We start from the raw sequence: 27950 nt of genomic DNA on the forward strand, positions 1-27950 counted from the left end.
TTTTTCACTATCGGTCCCAATAGGCTCCCAAATGTCCCTTTGTAGATTCTTCCAAAATGTGTTTCAAATTTGCTGAATCAAAAGAAATATTATTTATTTGAGATGAATCCACACATCACAAAGCAGTTTCACAGATAACTTATTTCTAGTTTTTATCTGGGGATATTTGGTTTTTCACCATATGTCTCTACAAGCTCCCAGTTGTCCCTCCACAGATTCTACCACAAGAGGCTTTCGAACCTACTGTGTCAAAAAAAAAGGATTTAACTCTGTGAGATGAATCCACACATCACAAAGAAGGTTCAAATATAGCTTCCTTCTAGTTTTAATCATGGGATGTTCTGTTTTTCACTACAAGCATCATGCGGCTCCCAAATGTCCCTTCACAATTTTTTTTAAAGAATGTTTGCAACATGCTGAATCAAAAGAAAAGATTAACTCTGGGAGTTGAATCCACACATCAGAAAGCAGTTTCACAGAAAGCTTCTTTTTAGTTTTTATCTTGGGCTATTCCGTTTTTCCCCATAGGCCTCTATGGGCTCGCAAATGTACCTTCTTGGATTCTCCAAAAGAGTGTTTCCAACCTGCTAAGTTGAAAGAAGGGTTTAACTCTGTAAGATGAATCCACACATCACAAAGCAGTTTCACAGATAGCTTCTTTTTTTTTTTTTTTTTCTTAAATCTGGGGATATTCGGTTTTCCACAATAGAACTCAATGGGCTCCCAAGTGTCCCTTCACAGATTCTACCAAGAGTGGTTCCAACCTCCTGAATCAAAAGACACATTATTTCCGTGAGATGAATCCACATATCACAGGAGGTTTCACAGATAGCTTCTTTCTAGTTTTTACCTTGGGCTATTCCATTTTTCACCATACGTCTCTACAGACTCCCAAGTATCCCTTTGCAGATTCTACCTAGAGAGTGTTTCAAAACTATTGTATGAAAAGAAAGGTTTAACTCTGTGAGATGAGTCCACACATCACAAAGAACGTTCAAATATAGCTTCTTTCTAGATTTAATCACTGGATATTCTGTTTTTCACTACAGGCATCGTGGGGCTCCCAAATGTCCCTTAACAGATTTTTTTAGAAGACTGTTTTGCAATCAGCTGAATCAAAAGAAAGGTTTAACTCTGTGAGAGGAATCCACACATCAGAAAGTAGTTTCACAGATAGCTTCTTTTCAGTTTTTATCTGGGGGATATTCTGTTTTTCACCACAGGCCTTAAAGTCCTTCACATATTGTACCAAAAGAGTGTTTCCAACCTGCCGAATCAAAGAAAAATTTTAACTCTGTAAGATGAAGCCACCCTTCACAAAGCAGTTTCCCAGATTGCTTCTTGCTAATTTTTATCTGGAGATATTTGGTTTTCAACCGTAGTCTTCTATGCACCCCAAAATGACTCTCACAGATTCCAACTAGTGTTTCAAACCTGCTGATCCAAAGAAATGTTTAACTCTCGAGATAAATCCACACATCACAAAGAAGTTTCACAGATAGCTTCTTTCTACTATTTATCTGGGGATATTCTCTTTTTCACCATAGGCCTCTGTGGACTCCCAATTATCCCTTCACAGATTGTACCAAAATATTATTTCCAACCTGCTGTATCAAAAGAAAGTTCTACCTCTGTAAGATGGATCCACACATCATAAAGAAGTTTCACAAATAGCTTCATTTTAGTTTTTATCTGAGGATATTATTTTTCACCATAGGCCTTTATGAGCTCCAAATGTCCCTTCCCAGATTCTGTCTAAAGGGCGTTTCAAACCTGCTGTATTAAAAGGAAATTTTATCTCTGTGAGATGAATCTCCACATCACAAAGCAGATTCACTGATAACTTCTTTTTAGTTTTTATGTTGAAATATTCCATTTTTCATCACACACTTCAATGGGATCCCAAATGTCCCTTTGCAGATTCTACCAAAACAGTGTTAACAACCTGCTGTATCAAAAGAAAGATTTATCTATGGAGATGAATCCACACATCACAAAGCAGTTTCACAGATGGCTTCTTTCTCGTCTTTATCTGGGGTATTTTTTTTTTCACCATGGGGTTCTATGGGCTCCTAAATGTCCCTTCACAGATTCTACCAAAAGATTGTTTCCAACCTGCTAAGTCCAAAGAATGATTTAACTCTGTGAGATGAATTTACACATCACAAAGCAGTTTCACAGGTAGCTTTATTCTAGTTTTTATGAGGATATTCTGTCTTTCACCATAGGCCTCTATGGGCTCCCAAATGTACCTTCACAGATTCTCCCTAAAGAGTGTTTCAAACCTTCTCTATCAAAAGAAAGGTTTACCTCTGTGAGTTGAATCCACACATCACAAAGCAGTTTCAACAATAGCCTATTTCTAGTTTGTATCTGGGGATACTCTGTTTTTCACCATAGGCCACTATAGGCTTTCGAAGGTCCCTTTGCAGACTCCACTTAAAGAGTGTTTCCAATCTGCTGATTTAAAAGAAAGGTTTAACTCTGTAAGATAAATCCATACATCAAAAATGAGTTTCACATATAACTTCTTTCTCATTTTTATCTAGGGACTCTCGGTTTTTCACTGTATTCCTCTCCGAGTTCCCAAATGTCCCTTTGCGGATTCTACCAAAAGAGTGTCTCAAACCTGCTGAATCAAAAGAAATGTTTAACTCTGTGAGATAAATCCACACATTGCAATTCAGTTTCAGAGATATCTTCTTCCTAGTTTTTATCTGGGGATATTTATTTTTTCCCCAGTAACTTCAATGGGATCCCAAATGTCCCTTTGCGTATTCTCCAAAAAGAGTGTTTCCAAGTGTTAAATCAAAAGAAAGTTTTAACTATATGAGATGAATCCACACATCACAAAGCAGTTTCACAGATAGCTTGTTTCTATTTTTTTCCAGGGATATTCCATTTTTACCCATAGGCCTCAAAGGGTTCCCAAATGTACCTTCACAGAATATCCAAAAAGAGTATTTTCAACCTGTTGAATCAAAAGAAAGATTTAACTCTGTGAGATGAATCCATAAATTGCATAGCTGTTTAACAGATACCTTCTTTCAAATTTTTATCTGGTGATATTCTGTTATTTCCCATTGGCCTCAATGGTCTCCCAAATGTTCCTTTTCAAATTCTCCAAAAAGAGTGTTATTAGCCTGCTGAGTCAAAAGAAACGTTTAATTCTGTGAGATCAACCTACACATCACAAAACAGTTTCACTCATAACTTTCTTCCAGTTTACACCTGGGAAGATTCGTTTTTTCCCCCATGGGGCTTAATGGGCTCCCAAATGTCCCCTTGCAGATGCTCCAAAAAGTGTTTTTAACCTGCTGAGTCAAAAGAAAAGTGTAAGTCTGTTAGATGAATCCACATATCACAAAACAGTTTCACAGATACTTTCTTTCTGGTTTTTACCTGGGAATATTTGGTTTTTCCTCATTGGCCTCATTGGGCTCCAAAACATCCCTTTGAAGATTCTCCAACAAGAGAGTTTCCCACCTGCAGAATCTAAACAAAGGTTTAACTATGTGAAATGAATCCACGCTCAACAAAGTAGTTTCACAGGTAGGTTTTTTTCCTGTTTTTATCTGGGGATATTACATTTTTCCCCATTCATTTCAATGGGCTCCCAAATGTACCTTTGCAGTTTCTACCTAAATAGTGTTTCCAAACTGCTGAGTCCAAAGAAAGGTTTAATTTTATGAGATGAATCCACACATCACTAAGCAGTTTCACAGATATCGTCTTTCTAGTTTTTATCTGGGGATATTTGGTTTTCTGTCACAGGCCTCTATGGGCTCGGAAATGTTCCTTCACACATTCTACCAAGACAATGTTTCCATCCTGGGGAATGAAAAGAAAGGTTTATTTCTGTGAGATGAATCCACACATCACAAAGAAGTTTCACAGATTGCTTCTCTCTACATTTTATCTTGGGATATTCAACTTTTCATTATAGGTCACTGTGGGCTCCCAAATGCCTCTTCACAGATTCTACCTAAAGAGTGTTTGAAATCTGCTCTATCATAAGAATAGGTTTATTCTGTGAGATAAATCCATACATTACAAGGAAGTTTCATAGATAGCTTATTTTTAATTTTTATCTGGGAATATTCAGTTTTTCACTAGGGGCTGCAAAGCACTACAAAATATCCTTTCACAGATCCTACCAAAACAGTTTTTCCAACCTGCTGAATCAAAAAAAAGGATTAACTCTGTGAGACTAATCAACATACTATAAAGCACTTTCACAGATACCTTCTTTCTAGTTTTTATCAAGAGATATTTGGGTTTTCAACATACACCTCAAAGGGCTTCCAAATGTCCCTTCTCAGGTTCTACAAAAGGAGCGTTTCCATCCTCCTGAATGTAAACAAAGATTTTACTTTTTAAGAGGAATCGACACATAACAATGCAGTTTCATTGATATCTTCTGTTTAGTCTCTATCTGTGGATATTCGATTTTTCACCATAGACCTCAATGTGCTCCAAATGTCCCTTTGCAGATCTTCCAAAAAGAGTGTTTCCAACCTTCTGAATGAATAGAAAGGTTTAACTCAGTGAGTTGAATCCACACATCAGCAAGCAGCTTCCCTGATAACTTCTTTCTAGTTTTTAACTTGGAATGTTCAGTTTTTTACCATGAGCCTCTTGGACTCTCAATGTCCTTTCATGGATTCTACAAAAGAAGTATTTGCAACCTGTTAAATCAAAAGAAAAGTTTAACTCTGTGAAATGAATGCATGCATAACAAAGCAGTTTCATAGATAGTTTCTTTCTAGTTTTTATCTGGGGATATTTGCTTTTTCTCCACACTAAGGACAAGAACTCATCCTTTTCTATGGCAGTATAGTATTCCGTGGTGTATATGTGCCACATTTACTTAATTCAATCTGTCACTGATGGACATTTGGGTTGATTCCAAGTCTTTGCTATTGTGAATAGTGCCGCAATAAACACACGTGTGCATGTATCTTTGTAGCAGCATGATTTATACTCCTTTGGGTATATCCCCAGGATGGCTGGGTCAAATGTTATTTCTAGTTCTAGATCCTTGAGGAATCGCCACACTGTTTTCCATAATGGTTGAACTAGTTTACAGTCCCACCAACAGTGTAAAAGTGTTCCTATTTCTCCACATCCTCTGCAGCACCTGTTGTTTCCTGACTTTTTAATGATTGCCATTCTAACTGGTGTGAGATGGTATCTCATTGTGGTTTTGATTTGCATTTCTCTGACAGCGAGTGATGATGAGCATTTTTTCATGTGTCTGTTGGCTGTGTGATGTCTTCTTTTGAGAAGTGTTTGTTCATATCCTTTGCCAACTTTTTGATGGGATTGTTTGGTTTTTCCTTGTAAATTTGTTTGAGTTCTTTGTAGGTTCTGGATATTAGCCCTTTGTCAGATGAGTAGATTGCAAAAATATTCTCCCATTCTGTAGGTTGCCTGTTCACTCTGATGGTAGTTTCTTTTGCTGTGCAGAAGCTCTTGAGTTTAATTAGATCCCATTTGTCAGTTTTGGCTTTTGTTGCCATTGCTTTTGGTGTTTTAGACATGAAGTCCTTGCCCATGCCTATGTCCTGAATGGTATTACCTAGGTTTTCTTCTGGTGTTTTTATTGTGTTAGGTCTAACATTTAAGTCACTAATCCATCTTGAATTAATTTTTGTATAAAGGATCCAGTTTCAGTTTTCTACTAATGGGTAGTCAATTTTCCCAGCACCATTTATTAAATAAGGAATGCTTTCTGATTTCTTGTTTTTGTCAGGTTTGTCAAAGACCAGATGGCTGTAGATGTGTAGTATTATTTCTGAGGGCTCCGTTCTGTTCCATTGGTCTATATCTCTGTTTTAGTATCAGTACGATGCTGTTTTGGTTACTTTAGCCTTATAGAGTCATTGGTAGCTTAATGGGGATGTCATTGAATCTATAAATCACCTTGGACAGTATGGCCATTTTCACAATATTGATTATTTCTATCCATGAGCATGATATGTTCTACCATTTGTGTGTGTCCTCTTCTATTTCACTGAGCAGTGGTTTGTAGTTCTCCTTGAAGAGGTCCTTAAATCCCTTGTAAGTTGGATTGCTAGGTATTTTATTCTATTTGAAGCTTTTGTGAATGGGAATTCATTCATGATTTGGATTTCTGTTTGTCTGTTACTGGTGTATAAAAATGCTAGTGATTTTTTCACTTTGATTTGGTATCCAGAGACTCTGCTAAAGTTGCTTATCAGCTTAGGGAGATTTTGGGCTGAGACAATGGGGTTTTCTAAATATACAATCATGTCATCTGCAAATGGGGACAATTTGACTTCTTTTCCTAACTGAATATCCTTCATTTCTTTCTCTTGCCTGATTGCCCTAGCCAGAAATCCAACATAATGTTGAATAGGAGTGGTGAGAAAGGGCATACCTGTCTTGTGCCAGTTTTCAAAGGGAATGCTTTCAGTTTTTGCCCATTCAGTATGATATTGGCTCTGGGTTTGTCATAAATAGTTCTTATTATTTTGAGATATGTTCCATCAATACCGAATTTATTGAGTTTTTAGCATGAAGGTCTGTGGAATTTTATCAAAGGCCTTTCCTGCATCTGTTGAGATAATCATGTGGTTTTTGTCTTTGGTTCTGTTTATATGCTGGATTACGTTTATTGATTTGCGTATGTTGAACCAACCTTGCATCCAAGGGATGAAGCCCACTTGGTCATGGTGGATAAATTTTTGATGTGCTGCTGGATTCGGTTTGCCAATATTTTATTGAGGATTTTTGCATCGATGTTCATCATGGATAGTGGTCAAAAATTCTCTTTTTTTGTGTGTGTCTCTGCCAGCCTTTGGTATCAGGATGACGCTGGCCTCATGAAATGAGTTAGGGAGGATTCCCTCTTTTTCTATTGATTGGAATAGTTTCAGAAGGAATGGTACCAGCTCCTCCTTGTAAATTTGGTAGAATTCGGCTGTGAATCCGTCTGGTCCTGGACTTTTTTTGGTTGATAGGCTATTAATTATTGACTTAATTTCAAAGCCTGCTATTGGTCTATTCAGCGATTAAACTTCTTCCTGGTTTAGTCTTGGGAGAGCATAAGTGTCCAGGAAATTATCCATTTCTTCTAGGTTTTTTAGTTTATTTGCATAGAGGTGTTTATAGTGTTCTCTGATGGTAGTTTGTATTTCTGTGGGGTTAGTGGTGATATTCCCTTTATCATTTTTTATTGCATCTATTTGATTCTCCTCTTTTCTTCTTTATTAGTCTTGCTAGTGGTCTATCAATTTTGTTGATCTTTTCAAAAAACCAGCTCCTGGATTCATTGATTTTTGGAGGGTTTTTTGTGTCTCTAACTCCTTCCATTCTGCTCTGATCTTAGTTACTTATTACCTTCTGCTAGCTTTTGAATGTGTTTGCTCTTGCTTCTCTAGTTCTTTTAATTGTGATGTTAGGCTGTCAATTTTAGATCTTTCCAGCTTTCTCTTGTGGGCATTTAGTGCTATACATTTCCCTCTTCACATGGCTTTAAATGTGTCCCAGAGTTTCTGGTATGTTGTACCTTTTTTCTCATAGGTTTAAAAGAGCATCTTTATTTCTACCTTCATTTCGTTATGTACCCAGTAGTCATTCAGGAGCAGGTTGCTCAGTTTCCATGTAGTGGAGCTGCTTTAATTGAGTTTCTTAGTCCTGAGTTCTAGTTTGATTGCACCGTGGTCTGAGAGACAGTTTGTTATAATTTCTGTTCTTGTACATTTGCTGAGGAGTGCTTTACTTCCAACTATGTGGCCAATTTTGGAATAAGTGCAATGTGGTGCTGAGAAGAATGTATATTCTGTTGATTTGGGGTGGAGAGTTCTGTAGATGTCTATTAGGTCCACTTGGTGCAGAGTTGAGTTGAATTCCTGGATATCCTTGTTAGCTTGCTGTCTCGTTGATCTGTCTAATGTTGACAGTGGGGTGTTAAAGGCTCCCATTATTATTGTGTGGGAGTCTAAGTCTCTTTGTAAGTCTCTGAGGACAGGCTTTATGAATCTGGGTGCTCCTGTATTGGGTGCATATTTATTTAGGATAGTTAGCTCTTCCTGATGAATTGATCCCTTTACCATTATATAACGGCCTTCTGTGTCTCTTTTGATCTTTCATGGTTTAAAGTCTGTTTTATCAGAGACTAGGATTGCAACCCCTGCTTTATTTGTTCGTTTGTTTTCCATTTGCTTAATAGATCTTCCTCCATCCCCTTATTTTGAAGCTATGTGTGTCTCTGCATGTGAGATGGGTCTCCTGAATAAGGCAAACTCTTTATCCAATATGCTAGTCTGTGTCTTTTAATTTGGCCGTTTAGTCCATTTACATTTAAGGTTAATATTGCTGTGTGTGTACCTGATCCTGTCATTATGATATTAGCTGGTTATTTTGCTTGTTAGTTGATGCAGTTTCTTCCTAGCATCGATGGACTTTGCATTTTGGCATGTTTTTGCAATGGCTGGTACCACTTGTTCCTTTCCATGTTTAATGCTTCCTTCAGGATCTCTTGTGGGGCAGGCCTGGTGGTGACAAAATCGCTACTAGGTTGGGGAAGTTCTCCTCGATAATATCCTGCAGAGTGTTTTCCAACTTGGTTCCTTTTTCCCCGTCACTTTCAGGCACACCAAGCAGAAGTAGATTTGGTCTTTTCACAGATTCCTATATTTCCTGGAGGTTTTGTTCATTTCTTTTTACTCTTTATTCTCTACACTTCTCTTCTCACTTCATTTCATTCGTTTGATCTTCAATCTCTGATACTCTTTCTTTCAGTTGTTCGTGTTGGTTAGTGAAGCTTGTGCACTTGTCACGTAGTTCTTGTGTCATGGTTTTCATCTCTATCAGTTCTTTTAAGGACTTCTCTGCATTGATTTTTCTAGTTATCCATTCACCCATTCTTTTTTCAAGGTATTTTGTTTCTTTGGGTATGTAGTTCCTCCTTTAGCTCTGAGAAGTTTGATCAACTGAAGCCTTCTTCTCTCAGTTCGTTAAAGTCATTCTTGGTCCAGCTTTGCTCTGTTGCTGGCGATGAGCTGTGTTCCTCTGGAGGGGGAGATATGCTCTGATTTTTTGAATTTCCAGCTTTTCTGCATTGCTTTTTCCCCATCTTTGTGGTTTTATCTGCCTTTGGTGTTTGATGATGGTGACGTAGTGATGGGGTTTTGGTGTGAGTGTCTTTTCTGTTTGTTAGTTTTTCTTCTAACAGTCAGGACCCTCAGCTGTAGGTCTGTTGGAGTTTGCTTGAGGTCCACTCCAGACCCTGTTTGCCTGTGTATCAGCATTGGAGGCTGCAGAAGTTAAAATATTCATGAACAGCGAGTGTTGCTGACTGATTCTTGCTCTGGAAGCTTCGTCTCAGGGGTGTACCCAGACGTGTGAGGTATGAGGTGTCGGTCTGCACGTAGTGGGGGATGTCTCCCAGTCAGGCTACTCAGGGGTCAGGGACCCACTTGAGCAGGCAGTCCGTCTGTTCTGAGATCTCACCCTCCGTGCTGGGAGAACCACTGCTCTCTTCAAAGCTGTCAGACAGGGACATTTACATCTGCAGAGGTTTCTGCTGCCTTTTGTTTAGCTATGACCTGTCCCCAGAGGTGGAGTCTACAGAGGCAGGCAGGCCTCCTTGAGCTGCGGTGGGCTCCACCCAATTCAAGCTTCCCAGTGGCTGGCTTTGTTAACCTACTTAAGCCTCAGCAATGGCAGGTGCCCCTCCCCAAGCTTCGCTGTTACCTTGCAGTTAGATCTCAGACTACTGTGCTAGCAATGAGGGAGGCTCCATGGGCATGGGACCCTCTGGGCCAGGTGTGGAATATTATCTCCTGGTGTGTCATTTGCTAAGACCATTGGTAAAGCGCAGTATTAGGGTAGGAGTTACTCGATTTTCCTGGTGTTGTGTGTCTCAATTTTGTTTGGCTAGGAAAAGGAATTCCCTTCCTCCTTGTGCTTCCCAGGTGAGGTGATGCCTTGCCCTGCTTCAGCTCTCGCTGGTCGGGCTGCACCCATGGACAATGCCCCACAAAATGTGTGTTGGCAATGGCTAAATGAATACATGAAACAGAGGCCTAAATGAAGACACATGAATGGAGTGTGTGGGCATCAATTAGCAGCTGGGAAACAGGTGTCTCTCAGATCTCTCATCCTCCAGCAAGTGTGGAATGTGCCCATGCTCATGAGTGTATACATCTGGAGTGTATACACTCCTCTCAGTGCCCCATGTGGAGGAGCAGAGGGAGGGTACGGTGTATACATCTGGCTGCTTCTTTTGCTGCCACTATCCCCAGGTGCAATCTGGCTTAAAATCTAGGTTTTAAGTAGTAAATATAAGAGGTTTTTCTGTGTCCTGGGATAGGAAGCCAGGGATCTGTGTAGGCCTGGGGTTGGGTACACATTAGTTTTGTGACAGGATGAGAGCTACAGTGGTTTTATTAATCGTGATAGGCCTGGTCTGGTTGTAGCTCCAGGTGAGGGGGAGGGAGTCAGCAGTGGTGGTCCTATAGACATCCATGTGCCCAGCCCTGGCCTGCCTGCCCTCAGGCACAACAAGAGGCACCACCACAGGCCCTGACTTGCCTCCCTACTCTCTGCACGCCAGATGGGAATACTCAGAGTCTACAATCTGAATGTATTATTCTCCCATTTTAACCCAAGCTGCCTAACACACAGTGTGGGTAGGGTAGATGAAGTGGGGGTCAGATGGATGAATGAAGGGCCTGGGGAAAAGCAGGGCTGGATCATGGATCCTGGGGGAAATTTAGAGATACAGGAGTGGTTGTCACCTATCTGTGGATCACAGGTTCCTACATGGTCCTTACCATGTAGCACCTTCTACAGAGACTAGCTCTGGGGAGTTTGAGGATCCCTATAGCCCCAGGCTGCTTCCTGTGCCCCCCCCCACCCGCCTGTATTCCTTCCCTTGTGTGGTGTCAGAGCCCAACATGGAGGAGGAGGTTGCTGCCCTGTGAGCCTGAAAGAGCTGTGTCTGACTGGGGCTCCTGTCTGGGGTTTTACAAAGAGCTACTTTTGAATATGGTCTGTCCAGATACCTTTTTTCAAAGGAAGTGAGCATGATCTAGCAAGAGTAGCAATCCCACAGTTGATAAACAACTTTTTCCGTTTTTAAACCATCACATCTTCATTTCACATTGGAATAAAGTAAGTGAAACCTACTACCCCAGGCTTGCCTATGTGTTCTGTAACCCAGTCTCATTTGATTGTGTGGGCTGTTGTTAGAAATGTTATGAAAAGTAGAATGTGGTTAAACTAGTTTACAGTCCCACCAACAGTGTAAAAGTGTTCCTATTTCTCCACATCCTCTCCAGCACCTGTTGTTTCCTGACTTTTTAATGATAGCCATTCTAACTGGTGTGAGATGGTATCTCATTGTGGTTTTGATTTGCATTTCTCTGATGGCCAGTGATGATGAGCATTTTTTCATGTGTCTGTTGGCTATATGAATGTCTTCTTTTGAGAAATGTCTGTTCATATCCTTTCCCCACTTTTTGATGGGGTTGTTTGTTTAAACTAGTTCAACCATTATGGAAAACAGTATGGAGATTTCTCAAGGATCTAGAACTAGAAGTACCATATGACCCAGCCATCCCATTACGGGGTATATACCCAAAGGATTATAAATCATGCTGCTATAAAGACACATGCACATGTATGTTTATTGCGGCACTATTCACAATAGCAAGGACTTGGAATCAACCCAAATGTCTGTCAGTGACAGACTGGATTAAGAAAATGTGGCACATATACACCATGGAATACTATGCAGTCATAAAAAAGGATGAGTTTGTGTCCTTTGTAGGGACATGGATGCAGCTGGAAACCACCATTCTCAGCAAACTATCGCAAGAACAGAAAGCCAAACACCGCATGTTCTCACGCATAGGTGGGAACTGAACAATGAGATCACTTGGACTCGGGAAGGGGAGCATCACACACCAGGGCCTATCACGGGGAGGGGGGAGGGATTGCATTGAGAGTTATATCTGATGTAAATGACGAGTTGATGTGTGCTGACGAGTTGATGGGTGCAGCTCACCAACATGGCACAAGTATACATATGTAACAAACTTACACATTATGCACATGTACCCTAGAACTTAAAGTGTAATAAAAAAATTAAATTAAATTAAATTAATTAAAAAAAGAAAAGTAGAATATGCATAAATTAAATGGAATGTAAGGCTATGTTTATAATGCCATTTGAGTGGGAGGTAAGAGGATGGAGTCACAGACACTCAGCTGGGGTTTACTCAACTGCCACTTACTAGGCTCATGAGAGTGTGGCACAGGTGAACATCACCTGACATTGGTGACGGAAGATAAAAAGTCATCATGAAGGCCCGGTGGTGGAGAGGTGCCAGGCAACTTTCTGCTTCCCAGATGAGGCACAGAATTATGTTTACACAAACCTTTAGCCTTGGAAGACCCCAGATAACAGCTCCAGGGCTCAGAACAATTATTGGCATAGATGGGTGCTACAGCGACACTTGCCTCCCCACTTTGCCAGCCATGACCTGATGTATAAACATAATGAGCCACCAGTATTCTAACATCCCAACAATCTGCTCCTGCTCTGAATGGACTGGCCTCATATGACATTCCCCTACACACAAAATTTGACGTTAAATATGTATCCTTTTGTAATCATCATGTTTTACATGTTATAATGTCTTCAAGGTTCATCCACGTTGTAGCATATGTCAGCATTGCATTTTTTTTTGAGATGGAGTCTCTTTGTCACCCAGGTTGCAGTGCACAGCAATACAGTCATGACTCACTGCAGCCTCAACCTCCCTGGGCTCAAGTGATCCTTCTGACTCAGATGGACCTCCCCTGTGGCTGGGACTACAGGCACACACCATGAAGGCCAGCAAATTTTTGTACTATTTGTAGAGATGGGATTTTGCTATGTTGCTCAGGCTGGTCTCAAATTCCCAGGTTCAAGAGATCCTCTCATCTTTGCCTCCCAAAGTTCTGAGATTATAAACATGAGCCACCATGCCCATCACATTGCCCAGTCTCTCATAATTTTAAGGCTAAATAATATTCTGTTGTGTCTATACCACTTTTTCTTTATCTTTTTGTCTCTTAGAAGATGTCTGGGTTTGTTTTTACATTTTGTACTGTAAATGATGTTGCTATAAAAATTGGTGTAAAAGTATCGTTGCATAAGTGAATAACATTTTTAAACCCGAACACATCTCTGCATGCAGTTCTTAGATTGAATAACAGACGCCAGTCTTGGTGGCTCACACCTGTAATCCCAACTTTGGGAGGCTGAAGTGGGCAAATTACTTAAGTTCAGGAGTTCAAGACCAGCCTGGGCAACATGGTGAAATCCTGTCTCTACTAAAAATTCAAAAATTAGCTGGGCATGGTGGTGCATCCTTGTAGTTCCAGCTATTTGGGAGACTGAAGGACGAGAATCTCTTAAGTCCCAGAGGCAGAGGTTGCAGCTTAAGTCCTTGCATTTAATTATTTTGATTACACCTGTAGTTGAAACACATGGAAGTGTTCCACCTGTTGCTGGGACATATGGTAATTCTATGTAGAACTTTCCGATAAACTACCAAACTATTTGTCACAGTCAATAAACCATTTTATATTCTCACTAGTCATGCACCAGGGTTCCACTTCCCCCACATCCTAGCCAGTACTTGTTCTTTTCCATTTTTGTTGTTTTGATTTTTATATAGCCACCCTAATAGATGTAACATGCTATCTTGTGGTTTTGAGTTGCTTGTCTATGATGTCTTGTGATGCTGAGCTTTTTTTTTTAGACTTATTGACTCAATATAGATGCAAGTCCTCTTCCCTTTTATAAGTGCTGTCGTTGTTTTGTTTTGCTATTGAGTTTTAGAAGTTCTTTATATATTACGCTTATTATATTATACTTTATGTACCTAGCCAGATATATTATTTGTAAATCTTTTCTCCCATTTGCTGGTTGTCTTTTCACTCTGTTATTCATGCTTTTTGTACCAAATTTTAGTAGACACGTGGGTTTTTTTTGGTATCAAAAAACATGAACAACAGAGTGTTTTTCATATCAAAAAACTGAAAAGTTTCACATTTTAATCAAGTCCAATTTATCTGTTCTTTTTTTTTTTTTTTAATTTTGGGGCCTATGCTTTTGGTGTAACAGTCAAGAAACCATGACCAAATTTAATGTTATAAGATTTTACTTATGCCTTTTCCTAAGAATTTTTAAAGTTTAACTTTTTGAAACTTTTATAGTAGGTTTGGGGGTACATGTGATAGGTAAACATATGTCACGGGGCTTGCTCTACAGATGATTTCATCACCCAGGTATTAAGCCCAGTACCCAATAGCTATATTTTCTGCTTCTCTCCCTCCTCCCACCCTCTAACTTCAAATGGATCCCAATGACTTTGAGTTCCTAAGTTCTTATCATTTAGTTCCCACTTACAACTGGGAACACGTGGTACTTGGTTTTCTGTTCCTGTGTTAGTTTGCCAACCATAATATCCTCCAGTGACATCCATGTTGCCACAAAAGACATAATCTCTTTTTTTGGCTGCATAGTATTCCAAAATGTGCATGTGGCAAATATTCTTTATTTAATCTGTTGCTGATAGTATTTAGGTTTATTCCATGTATTTGCTATTACTAATAGGGCTGCAATGAACATTTGCATGTATATGACATTATGGTAAAATAGTTTCTATTTCTCTGGGAATATATGCAGTAATAGGATTTCAAGCAGAACTATTGAGTGTTAGTTCCGCTGTTAGCTCTTTGAGAAATTGCAAAACTTCTTTCCATAATGGTTGAATTAATTTACACTCCCACCAACAGTGTATACGTTCCCTTTTCTCTACAACCTCGCCAGCATTTGTTGTTTGACTCTTTACCTATAGCCTTTCTGACTAATGTGAGATTGTGAGATGGTGTCTCACTGTGGTTTGTGTCTCACTGTGGTTTCTTTCTTTCTTTCTTTCTTTCTTTCTTTCTTTCTTTCTTTCTTTCTTTCTTTCTTTCTTTTCCTTTTTTCTTTCTTTCTTTCTTTCTCTCCTTCCTTCCTTCCTTCCTTCCTTCCTTCCTTCCTTCCTTCCTTCCTTCCTTCCTTCCTTCCTTCCTTCCTTCCTTCCTTCCTTCCTTCTTCTTTCTTTCTTTCTTTCTTTCTTTCTTTCTTTCTTTCTTTCTTTCTTTCTTTCTTTCTTTCTTTCTTTCTTTCTTTCTTTCTTTCTTTCTTTTCTTTTCTTTCTTTCTTTCTTTCATCCTTTCTTTCTTCTTTTTTTTTTTCTGACAGAATCTCACTCTGTGGCCAGGCTGGAGTGCAGTAGCACAATCTCAGCTCACTTTAAACTCCACCTCTCAGGTTCAAGTTATTCTCTTGCCTCAGCCTACCAAGCAGCTGGGACTAATGGCTCATGCCACCACACCTAGCTAATCTTTGTATTTTAGTAAAGATGGGGATTAAACATGTTGACCGAAATGGTCTCAATCTCTTGACCTCATGATCTGCCTGCCTTGGCCTCCTGAAGTGCTAGGATTACAGGCATGAGCCACCACACCAGGCCATCTCATTGTGGTTTTAATTTTCACTTCTTTAATGATCAGTGATGCTGAGGTATTTTTCATACACTTGTTGGCCATATGTATGTCTTCTTCTAAAAAGTGTCTGTTCATGTCCTTTGCCCAGTTTTTAATGAGGTTGTTTCTTTTGTTGTAAATTTAAGTTTCTTATAGATGCTAGATATTAGATCTTTTTCAGATGCATAGTTTGCAAATGTTTTCTTTCACTCACTAGGTTCTCTGTTTACTCTGTTCATAGTTTCTTTTCTGCTCTGAAAAAACTCTTCAGTTTAATTAGATCCTCCTTGTCAATGATTTCTTTTCTTGCTATTGCTTTTGGTGTTTTTGTTATGAAATCTTTACCTGTTTCTATGTCCAGAATTGTATTGTCTGGATTGTTCTCTAGGGCTTTTATACTTCTATGTTTTGTATATAAGTCTTCAATAAATCTTGAGTCGACTTTTTTTTTTTTGGATATGGTGTAAAGAAGGGGTCCAGCTTCAATCTTCTGTATATGGCTAACCAGTTATCCCAGCACCATTTGTTGAATACAGAATCTTTTCCGTGTTGCTTGTTTTTGTCAGCTTTGTCAATTATCACATGGTAGCAAATGTGCAGCCTTTTTTCTGGGCTCTCTATTCTGTTCTACATGCCTCTATTTGTATCAGTATCATGCTGTTTTCGTTATGCAGCCTTATAGAATAGTTTGAAGTCAGGTAATGTGATACCTCCAGCTTTGCTCTTTTTGCTTAGGATTGCCTTGTCAATTTGTAGTCTTTTTGGTTTTATATGAATTTTAAAATCGTGTTGTTTAGCTCTGTAAAGAATTTCATTGGTAGTTTAATAGGAATAGCATTGAATCTGTAAATTACTTTGTCCAGTATAGCCATTTTAATCATATTGGATCTTGCTATCCATGAGCATGGGATGTTTTTCCATTTGTTTGTGTCTTTTCTGATTTATTCAAGCAGGGTTTTGTAATTGTCATTGTAGAGCTCTTTCACCTCCCTGGCTAGCTGTATTCCTAGATATCTTATTATTTCTGTGGCAATTGTGAATGGAATGGCCTTTCTGATTTTGCTGTCAGTATTGCTACACTACCAGTGTTGCTAGTATATAGAAATGCTAGTGATCTTTGCACATTGATTTTGTATCTTGAAACTTTGCTGAAGTTGTTTACTGACTAAAGAAGGTTTGCAGTTGAAACTAAAGGGTTTTCCAGGTATAGAATTATGTTCCTGCAAACAGAGATAGTTTGACTTTCTCTCTTGCTATTTGGATGTGCTTTATTTTTTTGTCTTGGCTGATTGCTCTGGTCAGGACTTCCAATACTATGTTGAATAGAAATGGTGAGAGAGGGCATTCTTGTCTTGTGCTAGTTTTCAAGGGAATGCTCCCAGCTTTTGCCCATTCAACAGAACGTTGGCAGTGGGTTTGTTATACACAGCTCTTATTATTTTCTACATCTATTGAGATAATTGTGTGTGTTTTCTTAGTTCTGTGTATGTGATGAATTACATTTATTGATTTGCATATACTGAACCAACCCTGCATCCTAAGGAGGCAGTCTACTTGATCATGATGGACTCTTTTTTGAAATGCTGCTGGATTCAGTTTGTAAATATTTTGTTGAGAATTTTTGTGTTGATGTTCATCAAGAACGTTGGCCTAAAGTTTTCTATATATGTTGTGTCTCTGTCAGGTTTTTGTGTCAAGATAGTGCTGACCTCATAGAACAAGTTGTGGAGGAGACTCTCCTCCTCAATTTTTTGTGATAGTTTCTTTAGGAATTGTACCAGCTCTTCTTTGTACATTTGGTAGAATTTGACTGTAAATTCCTAAGGTCCGGAGCTCTTTCTGATTGGCAAGCTGTGTATTACTGATTCAATTTCAGAGCTTGTTTTTGGTCTGTTTAGGAAATCAATGGCTTCCTGGCTCAGTCTAGGGAGTGCGTGTGTGTCTAGGAATGTATATATCTCTTCTAAGTTTTCTAGGTTGTGTGCATAAAGGTGCTCATGGTAGTACTGACCCCACATAAATAAAAACAACCATCAAAAACCACTAACGTTTTAACACTTATTTTTATGTATTGAATTTATTTTTATTGAATTTTTTTACATGGAACGTGATAAAGATTTAACCTTACTGGTTTAAATGTGGACTTGTATTCCCAGAATCACTTGTTGAACAAACTGTCCTTTCCTTTACATGATGGTTTAGGCACCTTTGTCAGAAGACAATCAAAGATTTATGCAAGGGTATTTTTGGGGGGTTACCCATTTTATTTATTTAGTCTCTATCACTGTTTTTATGCCAGTATCAAACTGTTTTAATTATAGTAGCTTTGCATGTTCTGAAATTTAAAATTCTGAGCCACCTAACTTTGTTCTTTTTTAAAGATTATTTTAGACATTCAGAGCACCTTCAAATTTCATATGAATTTTAGAATGGGCTATTCTGTTTTTGCAGAAGAAAAGTTTGAAAAAATAAAACATTGGGGTTACAATACGTCTGTACACTACTTTGGCTACTATTGCCATCTTAACTTTTGGTAGTCATTTAATTTTTTCCAATAAGTTAACTAATTTCAGTGTGTTCTAAATATGTTTAATTGTGTTTTATTTTCATTTCCTCTCACCTGTCATTCATACAGCCAGAATTACATTACTTCACACATAGAACTTCCATTTCTGGGGCCTGGTGCAATGGCTCATGCCAGTAATCCCAGCACTTTGGGAGGCTGAGGTAGGCGGATCGCCTGAAGTCAGGAGTTTGAGACGAGGATGGCAAATATGGTGAAACTCCATCTTTACTAAAAATACAAAATTTAGATGGGCCTGGTGCTGGGACCGTGTAGTCCCAGCTAATTGGCTGGCTAAGGCAGCAGAATAAACTGAACCCAGGAGGTGGAGGTTGCAGTGAGCCAAGACGGTGCCATTGCACTCCAGCCTGGGAGACAGAGAAACTCTATAAAAAAAAGAAAGAAAGAAAGAAAGAAAGAAAGAAAGAAAGAAAGAAAGAAAGAAAGAAAGAAAGAAAGAAAGAAAGAAAGAAAAGAAAAGAAAAGAGAAGAAAAGAAAAGAACTTTCATTTCTCTGAAGTCCTTGGTAATTGTATTTATTCCTGTCTCTTTAAATCTTTAACAATCCCTTGCCTGATTGCCCTAGCCAGAACTTCCAACACTATGTTGAATAGGAGTGGTGAGAGAGGGCATCCCTGTCTTGTGCCAGTTTTCAAAGGGAATTTTTCCAGTTTTTGCCCATTCAGTGTGATATTAGCTGTGGGTTTGTCATAGATAGCTCTTATTATTTTGAGGTACGTTCCATCAATACCGAATTTATTGAGCGTTTTTAGCATGAAGGGCTGTTGAATTTTGTCAAAAGCCTTTTCTGCATCAATTGAGACAATCATGTGGTTCTTGTCTTTGGATCTGTTTATATGCTGGATTACGTTTATTGATTTGCGAATGTTGAACCAGCCTTGCATCCCAGGGATGAAGCCCACTTGATCATGGTGGATAAGCTTTTGGATGTGCTGCTGAATCCGGTTTGCCAGTATTTTATTGAGAATTTTTGCATCAATGTTCATCAGGGATATTGGTCTAAAATTCTCTTTTTTGGTTGTGTCTCTGCCAGGCTTTGGTATCAGGATGATGTTGGCCTCATAAAATGAGTTAGGGAGGATTCCCTCTTTTTCTATTGATTGGAAGAAATCAAGGGTATCCAGTTAGGAAAAGAAGAAGTCAAATTGTCCCTGTTTGCAGATGACATGATTGTATATTTAGAAAACCCCATCGTCTCAGCCCAAAATCTCCTTAAGCTGATAAGCAACTTCAGCAAAGTCTCAGGATACAAAATTAATGTGCAAAAATCACAAGCATTCTTATACACCAGTGACAGACAAGTAGAGAGCCAAATCAGGAATGAACTTCCATTCACAATTGCTTCAAAGAGAATAAAATACCTAGGAATCCAACTTACAAGGGATGTCAAGGACCTCTTCAAGGAGAACTACAAACCACTGCTCAGTGAAATAAAAGAGGACACAAACAAATGGAAGAACATACCAAGCTCATGGATAGGAAGAATCAATATCGTGAAAATGGCCATACTCCCCAAGGTTATTTATAGATTCAATGCCATCCCCATCAAGCTACCAATGAGTTTCTTCACAGAATTGGAAAAAACTGCTTTAAAGTTCATATGGAACCAAAAAAGAGCCCGCATTGCCAAGACAATCCTAAGTCAAAAGGACAAAACTGGAGGCGTCACGCTACCTGACTTCAAACTATACTACAAGGCTACAGTAACCAAAACAGCATGGTACTGGTACCAAAACAGAGATATAGACCAATGGAACAGAACAGAGTCCTCAGAAATAATACCGCACATCTACAGCCATCTGATCTTTGACAAACCCGAGAGAAACAAGAAATGGGGAAAGGATTCCCTATTTAATAAATGGTGCTGGGAAAATTGGCTAGCCATAAGTAGAAAGCTGAAACTGGATCCTTTCCTTACTCCTTATACGAAGATTAATTCAAGATGGATTAGAGACTTAAATGTTAGACCTAATACCATAAAAACACTAGAAGAAAACCTAGGTAGTACCATTCAGGACATAGGCATGGGCAAGGACTTCATGTCTAAAACACCAAAAGCAACGGCAGCAAAAGCAAAAATTGACAAATGGGATCTAATTAAACTAAAGAGCTTCTGCACAGCAAAAGAAACTACCATCAGAGTGAACAGGCAACCTACAGAATGGGAGAAAATTTTTGCAACCTACTCATCTGACAAAGGGCTAATATCCAGAATCTACAAAGAACTCAAACAAATCTACAAGAAAAAAACAAACAACCCCATCAAAAAGTGGGCAAAGGATATGAACAGATATTTCTCAAAAGAAGATATTCATACAGCCAACAGACACATGTAAAAATGCTCATCATCACTCGCCATCAGAGAAATGCAAATCAAAACCACAATGAGATACCATCTCACACCAGTTAGAATGGCAATCATTAAGAAGTCAGGAAACAACAGGTGTTGGAGAGGATGTGGAGAAATAGGAACACTTTTACACTGTTGGTGGGATTGTAAACTAGTTCAACCATTATGGAAAACAGTATGGCAATTCCTCAAGGATCTAGAACTAGATGTACCATATGACCCAGCCATCCCACTACTGGGTATATACCCAAAGGATTATAAATTATTCTACTACAAAGACACATGTACACGTATGTTTATTGCGGCACTATTCACAATAGCAAAGACTTGGAATCAACCCAAATGTCCATCTGTGACAGACTGGATTAAGAAAATGTGGCATATATACACCATGGAATACTATGCAGCCATAAAAAAGGATGAGTTTGCATCCTTTGTAGGGACATGGATGCAGCTGGAAACCATCATTCTTAGCAAACTATCACAAGAAGAGAAAACCAAACACCGCATGTTCTCACTCATAGGTGGGAACTGAACAATGAGATCACTTGGACTCGGGAAGGGGAACATCATGCACTGGGGCCTATCATGGGGAGGGGGGAGTGGAGAGGAGGGAGGGATTGCACTGGGGAGTTATACATGATATAAATGATGAATTGATGGGTGCTGACGAGTTGATGGGTGCAGCACACCAACATGGCACAAGTATACATATGTAACAAACCTGCACGTTATGCACATGTACCCTAGAACTTAAAGTATAATAAAAAAAAATGATAAAAAAAAAAATCTTTAACAATCCCACAACAAAAAACAACCAAACTTAGTCTTCATGTCAAAAATCTTCAGTGGATCTTTTTTTATCAGAGGATTGCTTAGTGTAATATTTAATGAAAAAGACACATGAGTTTAAGACCAGCCTGGCCAACATGGTAAAACCCTGTCTCTACTAAAAATACAAAACTTTGCTGGGTATGGTGGTGGGCGCCTGTAATCCCAGCTACTTGGGAGGTTGAGGCATGAGAATTGCTTGAACCTGGGAGGTGGAGAATGCAGTGCGTCAAGATCATGCTACCTCACTTCAGGGTGGGCAACAGAGTGAGACTCTGTCTAAAATAATAGACAAAAAATGCATTTTAGACTAACAAAGAGACATTCACAGAACATTTCATCCAACAGATGCAGAAAACACATTCTTTCATCTGCACAAGAAACATTCTCCAGAATAGACCATGTGTAAGGCCACAAAACAAGTCTCAACACATTTAAAATAATTGAAATTATATCGAGTATCTTTCCTGACCACAATGGAATAAAACTGGAACTCAAAAACAAGATGAACTTTTGAAATTATACAAATACATGGAAATTAAACAATATGCTCCTGAATTATCAATGAAGAAAATTTTAAAGTTTCTTTTCTTTTCTTTTTTCCTTTTTTTTTTTTTTTTTTTTTTTTTAAGATAGGACTTGCTGTGTTGCTTGGGCTGGTCTTGAATTCCTGACCTCAGGTGATTCACCCACCTGGGCCACCCAAAGTACTGGGAATACAGGCATGAGTCACAGCACATGGCCTAAAGGTTTTTTAATGGATACAAAAGTACAGCTAGATACGGGGAATAAGTTCTAGTGCTCTAAAGCACAATAGGATGACTGTAATTAACAACAATTTATTGTGTATTTTCAAATAGCTAGAACAGCAGATTTTAAATGTCCCGACATAAAGAAATGATAAATGTTTGAGGCGATGGATATACTAATTACCCTGATTTGATCCTTATACAGTGTAAACATGTATCAAAATATCACAATGTACCCTGTAAATATGTATTAGGTATCAAGTATTAGGTAACAATTAAAAATAATAACAGCTGGGGCCATGTACGGTGGCTCATGCCTGTAATCCTAGCACTTTGGGAGGACAAGGTGGGAAGATCATCTAAAGTCAAGAGTTCGAAACCAGGCTGGCCAATATGATGTAACCCTGTCTCTACTAAAAATACAAAAATTATCTGGGCACGGTGGCAGGCATCTGTAATCCCAGCTACTTGAGAGACTGAGGCAGGAGAATCACTCAAACCCAGGAAGCGAAGGTTGCAGTGAGCCAAAGTTGTGCCATTGCACTCCAGCCTAGGCAGCAAGAGCAAAACTCCATCTCAAAATAATAATAATAATAATAATAATAATAATAATAACAACAACAACAACAACAACAACAACAACAGCTGGACACAGTGGTTCATGCCTATAATCCCAGCACTTTAAGAGGCTGAGGTAGGAGGATAGCTAGAGCTGAGGAGTTTAAGACCAGCCTGGGCAACACAGTGAGACCCCATCTCAAAAGAAAAAACAAACAAACAAAATAATAAATAACCAAATGTGTGACATAGCAGCACAAGAATCTGGCACTGGAGTGTTCTCTGTCCCTGGGCATCCATTATCTATATCCCTGTCCTGTCTGGGAAACAGCTTTCAGGAGTTCTACTTCCAGGAAACTACAGGAACAGCCTTGACAACAATAAACATGAAAAACACATGCCAGAGGTCCTAAAATGCCCCAACAACAGAGTGTGCTTCCATCCTATGGAGCAGCAAATGCTTGATGGGCATGAATTCTTTTTCTTTCTTTCTTTCTTTCTTTCTTTCTTCTTTCTTTCTTTCTTTCTTTCTTTCTTTCTTTCTTTCTTTCTTTCCTTTCTTTCCTTTCTTTCTTTCTTTCTTTCTTTCTTTCTTTCTTTCTTTCTTTCTTTCTTTCTTTCTTTCTTTCTTTCTTTCTTTCTTTTCTTTCTTTCTTTCTTTCTTTCTTTCTTTCTTTCTTTCTTTCTTTCTTTCTTTCTTTCTTTCTTTCTTTCTTTCTTTCTTTCTTTCTTTCTTTCTTCTTTCCTTCCTTCCTTCCTTCCTTCCTTCCTTCCTTCCTTCCTTCCTTCCTTTCTTTTCTTTCTTTCTCTCTCTCTCTCTCTTTCTTTCTTTCTTTCTCTTTCTTTCTTTCTTTCTTTCTTTCTTTCTTTCTTTCTTTCTTTCTTTCTTTCTTTCTTTCTTTCTTTCTTTTTCTTTTTTTAAGTAGCTAAGAACAATTGTTCTGAAGATGCAAAGCTAAACTAACTGCCAAACACGGCCTGACAGTGTAGCTGCTAACTTTGTTCCTGATCCAATGATAAAGGAACCTCTCAGCTTTGCAGACTCCTTCTGTTGCTGTCGCCTGCCATGGGACAGGAAAGAAGCACTTGTGAGCAAGGGCCATGCACTCAGTATACCACTGCTGACTCCTAAGTGCCTGAAATTTCATCTAGATAATTCGTTTTAGAAGTTAGATGATAAATTCTATTAATTTATTTTAAAATATATATATTTATATAAATATATCCATATATAAATATAGATATTTTAAAATAAACATTTTAGTTAAATCATTTTGTTTTATTTATGTATTTTTATTAATATTATCATTGATTTCATGTATTTATTTATATTTCAAAATATTTAAATAATTATTAATGTTTAATACTAATTAATAACAATTGTGTGTATTATTAATTTCATTAATTATTAATAATGCATTAATATTTTGTTTAAACATTTTATAGTTTTATTTATTTTAAAATGAATAAAATATATTTTATATAAATGTATTTTTTAAATAAATATATATGTAAAACTGGACACAGTGGCTCATGCCTGTGATCCCAGCATTTTGGGAGGCCAAGGCAGGTGGATCACCTGAGGTCAGAAGTTGAGACCACCCTGACCAGCATGGTGATACTCTGTCTCTATTAAAAATACAAAAGTAGCCAGGTGTGATAGCACAGGCCTGTAATCCCAGCTACTTGGGAGGCCAAGGCTGGAGAATCACAGTACTTTGGGAGGCTCAGGCGGGTGGATCACTTGAGTACAGGAGTTCAAGACCAGCCTGGCCAACATGGTGAAACCATGAAACCTCATTTCTACTACACATACAAAAATTAGCCAGACATGGTGGCATGCACACCTGTAGTCTCAGCTACTCGGGAGGCAGAGGTGGGAAAATCATTTGAACCTGGGAGGTGGAGGTTGCTGCAGAGAGCTGAGATCAAGCCACTGCACTCCAGCCCAGGCAACAGAGGCCATCTAATTATTTTATTGTTATTTATTTATTTATTTATTTATTTATTTATTTATTGAGACATATTTTCACTCTTGTCACCCAGGCTGGAGCGTAATGGCCGATCTCGGCTAAATGCAACCTCTGCCTCCTGAGTTCAGGAGTTCAGGCGATTCTCCCACCTCAGCCTCCCATGTAGCTGGGATTACAAGGCACCTGCTAATATGCCTGGCTAATTTTTGAATTTTTGTAGAGAAAGAATTTCACCATGTTGGCCAAGCTGATCTTGAACTCCTGATCTCAGGGGATCCGTCCTCCTCAGCCGCCCAAAGTGCTGGGATTACAGGCGTGGGCCACTGTACCTAGACAGTTCTCTTTTCTTTATGAATAGCAAGGCAAACTGGAGTGGATTCACCTGGGAGCGGTGCACATGCCTTGGAAAGCATCATGGTTAGACCCATGTGAGACTGGTTAGTTTTACTGTGTATATTATCCATGTGCTGCCCATGTGTTGCTACCATGGTAATCCTGCTCAGTAGGAGAGGAACCGTAGGTTAAGACATTAGGTGTATATGCTTGGCTGAGGAGCCAATGGGGTACAACTACCATCTGTGGGATTATGACTGAATGCCTCTAGGTCAGAATCCCACCCAGAAGGAATAATATGGCAGTGCTGCAGAGCCTCAGCTGACCTTGGATAGCCAGTCCTCCACCATCCCTGATGGTGGGCCACTCCACCCTGCAAGGGGCATGCCCCACAGCACCGGGAGCAGGTCTGGTAGAGAGATCCCGTCCTCCTGGGAAATGGGCTGCTGCCAGAAAGGCAGTCACCCCCTCACCCATCACATAATATGTTTGTGGGGAACCTGATGATAAACTATTCATAGACATCCTGCTTCTGGGTCAGGGTTTTCTATGGAGAAGAGGGTGTCCCTTGCTGGATCTATTAAAAGTCAGTCCTCCCTAAAAGGGTCTCTCCACCCGTGTGTGAGGGACCTTGTGATGTGGGGTGTTCTGTGTAATTCAGTCCTTGACATCTACCTTCCTTTCTCCCTCCTGTTGCCCCCAGGGACCTCATTCCTGGGAATGCTCATGCCCACCTGCCCCAGAACCCCAGAGCACGCAGCGGGTGTCTCTCAAGAGAGTCCGTCAGCATCCGCTTGTTTTCAAAGGTGCCGCGCCAGGGGTTGCCGAGGTGCCCCTGCTTGGCATTCCCCCATTTCAATTCTGCCTCCTTCCTGCACCCCGCTGGGAACTCCTCCAGGGGCTGGGATTGGATTCGTCAAGCTGGGATTGGATTAGTCGAGCATGGTGAGAATGACTGAGGCATGGGTGTTGGAGGATGTGACCCTGCCAACCCCTGTCTGTGTAGTGTTCACGATTGCCCAGTAGTGGCCTTTGGGGTCACAGCTCCTCTCTCTGCCCCAACCGCGTGGGGATGTGATATGAAGCAGTCACTGCCCTTGTGCCTTTCCGCTTCTCTCTGCTGCCTGGGTCAATCAGCAGACAGCGGGAGAAAGGCAGGCAGGTCCGCGATGTTAGATGGCCAAAAAGGTGGGCCGGTTCAGTGTGATAAGATTCCAACTGGGTCTGATCGCTTCCGTCTGCGAACACTGGGTCGCCCAGATGTCAGCGGCGAGCGCTGACCTTGACCATCAACTTGGGATTTCTAAGGAAGAACAGGTAACTCTGGTGAGCAGCACTGCCACGTGCATCCGCTAGACGTCGCTCTTTCACTACGTCGTTTCTACCTCTCCAATTGTTACCACAGTACTTTCAGTTACTCTTCATTTTGTTTTTCTTTTTACTTTTACTTTTCTTACTCCTTTTTCTACACACCGAAGTTGCTGTTGTTTTGCATTTACTTTTTATTTTTATTTTTTTAAGACAGTTTGGAGTGTGAGAATGCAATCTCGGCTAACCTCAGCCTCTACCTTCCTGGGCTCCTTCTGGTGATCTTGCCATCTCAGCCTTCCAAGTGACTGAGACTGCAGGAATTGCTTAATTCTGGGATGTCAAAGCTGCAGTGAGCCGTGGTCACACCACTGCCCTCCAGCGTGAGTGACAGAGAAAGACCTTGTTTCATAAAGTAAGAGAGACAGGTTAAAGAAAAAACTCCTTGAACTTATTACAATTAATTGTGAAATTACCTCTTACATTGTTATATTTTTCATTCCCACTAGTTTGTTTATTATTATTGCTGTTGTTGTTATTATTTCTCTGTATTATTGTTTGTTATTATTGTTATTGTTTTTATTATTTATCTAGTTATTTAGAGATGGAGTCTTGCTCTATCACCCAGACTGCAGTGCAGTGGCACGACCTTCGCTCACTGTAGCCTCAAATTCCCGGGTTTAAGTTTGAGGCCAACCTGGGCAATATGGTGTAGCACTGTCTCTACTAAAATCTGTCACTGACACTTCCAGGACCATTGAAAATGGCGGGTGCAAGTTCGGAGGCTGAGGCAGGAAGTTCGATAGAGCCCTGGAGTTTGAGACCAGTCTGGGCAACAGACTGCAGTCTACTTGCCTGACCAGGGCCCACCATCGTCTCCATATCCTGAGCCCAAGCGATGTTCCCACCTCGGGATCCAAAGGAGCTGAAACTACAGCCACCTACCATAACACCCGGGTAACTTCTTATTTATTTATTTAATTTTTGAAATGGAGCCTCACTCTGTCACCCAGGGTGGAGTGCAATGGCACAATCTCAGCTCACTGCAAACTCCACCTCCCTGGTTCAAGCAATTCTCCTGCCTCGGCCTCCCAAGTTGCTAGGACTACAGGCACTCACCACCAGCCCAGCTATTTTTTTTTTTTTTTTGTATTTTTGGTAGAGATGGGGTTTCACTGTGTTAGCCAGGATGGTCTCGATCTCCTGACCTCGTGATCGACCCGCCTAAGCCTCCCAAAGTGCTGGGATTACAGGCATGAGACACCATGCCCAGCAATTTTTTTTTTTTTTTTTTTTTAAGTAGAGACGTGGTCTTGCTGTGTTACCAGGGCTGGTCTCAAACTCCTGGGCTCAAGCCATTCTTCCACCTCAGCCTCCCAAAGTGTTGGAATTATAAGCATGAGCCATAATGCACTGCCCTCTTTTTTTATTGCTTTCATTTTTTTCTCTGTTTCTTTCTTTCCTTTTCTTTCTTTCCTTTTTCTTTCTTCTCTCTCTCTTTTTCTTTCTCCCTTATTTCTCTCATTTTTCATTCTCTTTTTCTTTCTGTTTCTCTTTCTCTTTCTCTTTTCTTTTTCATTTTTCTACTCTTTACATCTCTGTCTCTCTTTTTCTACATTTATTTTTCTTGATCTTTTTTACTTTCTCTCTTTTCTCAATTTGTTTCCTCCCATCCCTCCATCTGTCTGTCTTTGTGTGGATTC

The sequence above is a fragment of the Rhinopithecus roxellana genome, chromosome 12 (assembly GCF_007565055.1).
Source record: "Rhinopithecus roxellana isolate Shanxi Qingling chromosome 12, ASM756505v1, whole genome shotgun sequence".
Classification (NCBI taxonomy): Eukaryota; Metazoa; Chordata; class Mammalia; order Primates; family Cercopithecidae; genus Rhinopithecus; species Rhinopithecus roxellana.